Genomic DNA, 3,568 nt, shown 5'->3' on the forward strand with positions numbered 1-3,568 from the left:
TCCATATTTTAAATAATTGATTCCTCTCCTCATTGGATAAATCAAACTTATCAGAGAAGCTCTCAAATGTCTCTGAATTTCTACAGGCATGGATTTTGACATCATATTTTGGCATGATTTTGTATAATTTCAGCAAATTTTTCCTCATTTTAATTTGGAGTTGAGCCTGGGTAATTCCAGAATTCTCTGATATTTTTAGTGGCTCTTGTACGTCCGTTCCTCCTACGTCACTCACGTCTCCTCCCACATCACCTAGTATGTCGGTTTCTCGTATGTCAGTCATGTCTCCTCCCATGTCAGGTTTCTGTATGTCCGTCTCTTGGTCAGACCCAAGGTCACCTTCAGTTACACACACGTGTCTTACTTCTTGTTCATTTTCCACATTACAGTCAGAATCAGTATCACCGTCTGACACTTCTACACTATTTTCCTGCTTAGAAATCTCTAACACAAGACTATGAAAAAAATCTACCAAATGTAGAATATTTCTCAATTTCTGTTTGTCTCTATTTACCAATTTAGAAGTTAACTGTAAATTCTGCATTCACATTCTTTGTATAAACTGAGCCACAAAACTTCTATGTCATCTCCTACATTACCTTTGAAATTAATATTACTTTGTTTAGCAAAAGAAGAAATTATATCCATATTTTGCTTACCTTAAGATTCCTTGGCTTCTCTTTATCAGCACGTCCTGTCTTCAGTTCGTCTGATTCTTTTCCTGTGTGATTCTGTTCCTTGTTAGTACCTCTGCTTCCTGTCTTTCCTCAGTCTGTAGGTCCTTTCTGCTTCTCGTGACAAACTAGTGAATTTACTGACACGTGAACAACAGCTGTTCAGCTCGTCAGTACTCCCCCCTTGTTCACGGAAGAAATTCACTTACTTAATTTAAAAAAACAAAAAAACAGGACTGGCTGGCTCACCATTGTAAAATAATACTCTTCCTGTATTATTTTTTTCTACTGAGGACTTCTCAAAGTATCAATATCACGATATTCTTATAAAAAATTGTATCTATTTATTCTTGGATTGTCCATTAAAAAGAATCAGATTGCAGCAGGTACATACAATAATTAGTTATAAAGTAATTGTCCATTTGTCCATAATTAGCTTAATTGTTGAGATTCACCCATCTTTCCTTGGATCCTGGCTGGTAAATCATGTCTTTGTCCAGCATGTGTCCAGGCCTACATGTCATCTGCTTCTCAGCATGAAGATTCTGTGTCTTGTGGGGTGGACAGAGCAAGAGAGCCCCCCCTTTCTGTACCATGGGCTTTTATAGCCAGTCGTATGGACACCTGTTCTACATATGGTAGTGAACCAAAAATACACACACAAATAGCACATGTCAACTAGACACGATGGCTGAGGCATAGAACTCAGAAAAATGATTATCGATTAACATTCCAAATTAATTTCCATAATTAACCATTTAACAGAGACCGCCTGGGAATGCCAGGTGCTGTAGGCTTTTGCTTTTTCCTTCCTTCCACCAGCAGGGGGCACTCTCTTCTATGCCTTTTTTCCATTCCCTTTCACAAGTGCACACATTCATTCTCTTTTCTTTTTTTCATTTGCTTTCTCTCTTGCGCTATTTCATCTCTGCAAAATACCAGCATCCTTCTGATCACCGTGGGCCTCCAGCATTGTTGCTTCTTTACTTTTAATACTAGGCTCCTTTTCACCAGGACCAGCGTCTCCCGGGTGGCTGGAGGCAACCACCGGTAACCCCAAGCAGAATGCCTTTGCAGGCAACACGACCCTCCCCCCTGAAGAGCAGCTCAAAGTCACTGGCAACCATGTCACCCTCTTCGTTCATTCACCCCTGGACGTCTCGCTCAGCCCCCAAGTTACGGGTCCAGCTTGCTCTTTCTGTCACATTACCGCGATGAAGGGTTTAGCCTGCAGGAGACCCTGCGCCGAGCCATTTTTGAAGACACCTGATGCGGCGGGTGAATCACTGCTAAACAAACCACACCAGTAGGGACGGCACAGCCTTTGCATGGACCCTTCGGAGCCCGCCCCGTCACGGCCAGATTGCTTGCCATCAAGCGATCCTGAGAAAGGCTGGCCGGGCGATGGATCGAGCAGTGTCTACTGGCCATACCACCTTGGATATGCCTGATCTTGTCTGATCTTGGAAGCAAAGCAGGGCTGGGCTCGGACAGTACTTGGATGGGAGATCTCCTGGGAACACTGGGTGCTGTAGACCATTTTGATGACGTTTTGCCCTACTGCCCAGCTCGGCTAGCATGGAATGGCGCCTTGCCGGACACCGACCTTAAGTAACTTAGATGATGGAAGCCCCAAGGCCTCTGAGCCAGTTGGCAGCTAAGTACGCTACCCCGCCGCCTTCACGCACGCCTGACACCGAGCTCCTTGCCACGGCTAGGAGTGCTTATTGACTCCGCAGCTCGCCGTGTGGAAATGATGGCGTTAAAAGCACCCGGGGCCGTGAAGGGGCCAGGCTTTCAGCAAGTGCCCAGGAAGGTTTTTGATGCCGGCCGCCTAGCGAGGGCCAGCAGAAGTAACATGTTTCTCTGCAAAGAAGCTTGTGTAACCAAGCCAGACGGCTGCCAAAGAGCTAACCTCAGTGCAAGGAAGGCAAGGAAGGTGCGGAAGGAATTGGGGAGGGGGGGGCTGATTCCTGCTAGGGCCCTGAAATCATAAAACAGGGAGGAGAGTCTGACGCATGGTGATGATGAGGTTGTAGAGGCAGATAGGGGGTGTTGTCACGTGCGAGCACGTGTGCATGCTGGCTTGTGTGTGAGAGTGCGCTTCCTAGGTGTGGCGCGCTGCAGACAGTCAAAGGGATTGTTCCCTTTCATTAAAAGTTAATCCCCGGCTGCAGCCTATTAGAAAGCAACTAACCGCGCTCTACTCACCCTACCCGGGTCTACCGGTGAGTCTCGCATCTGCTCCCGGCTTGTGGCATTGGCCGTGAAGCTGACGTTCCGTCGACAGCGATGCAGCCGATCAGTGAGCTCAGCGGCTCTGAGTGGGGCGTTGTGTCTACAAGACCTTTTAAGGAAGCCAGCAAAAAAATTGAAGAGAAGGGAAAGCACAAAAGGACCTGGTCTTGCTGAACACTGGAAAGGGCATCCGGCAGCCAGACTTCAAAGTAGAAAAGCAGCAAGTGAGAGGCTTGTCTCTGCCCACGGCCACACCACCATAAACACGCCCAATCTCGTCTGATCTCGGAAGCTAAGCAGCGTCAGGCCTGGTTGGTACTTGCATGGGAGACCGCCTGGGAATACCAGGTGCTGTAGGCTTTTGCTTTTTCCTTCCTTCCACCAGCAGTGGGCACTCTCTTCTATGCCTTTTTTCCATTCCCTTTCACAAGTGCACAAATTCTTTCTCTTTTCTTTTTTTCATTTGCTTTCTCTCTTGCGCTATTTCATCTCTGCAAAATACCAGCATCCTTCTGATCACCGTGGGCCTCCAGCATTGTTGCTTCTTTACTTTTAATACTAGGCTCCTTTTCACCAGGACCAGCGTCTCCCGGGTGGCTGGAGGCAACAACCGGTAACCCCAAGCAGAAGACTTTTGCAGGCAACACGACTCTCCC

At 47.0% G+C, this 3,568-nt stretch overlaps 2 pseudogenes; both read left to right on the forward strand.

The window, feature by feature from the left end:
• The first annotated feature begins 2,092 nt into the window (after positions 1-2,092).
• LOC141269698 (5S ribosomal RNA) lies at positions 2,093-2,212 on the forward strand (annotated as a pseudogene).
• A 941-nt stretch (positions 2,213-3,153) lies between these two features.
• LOC141269646 (5S ribosomal RNA) lies at positions 3,154-3,272 on the forward strand (annotated as a pseudogene).
• Positions 3,273-3,568: the final 296 nt, after the last annotated feature.

Source organism: Phyllobates terribilis, unplaced genomic scaffold (assembly GCF_046119375.1).
Source record: "Phyllobates terribilis strain yellow unplaced genomic scaffold, ASM4611937v1 Scaffold_4__5_contigs__length_816908805, whole genome shotgun sequence".
Lineage (NCBI taxonomy): Eukaryota > Metazoa > Chordata > Amphibia > Anura > Dendrobatidae > Phyllobates > Phyllobates terribilis.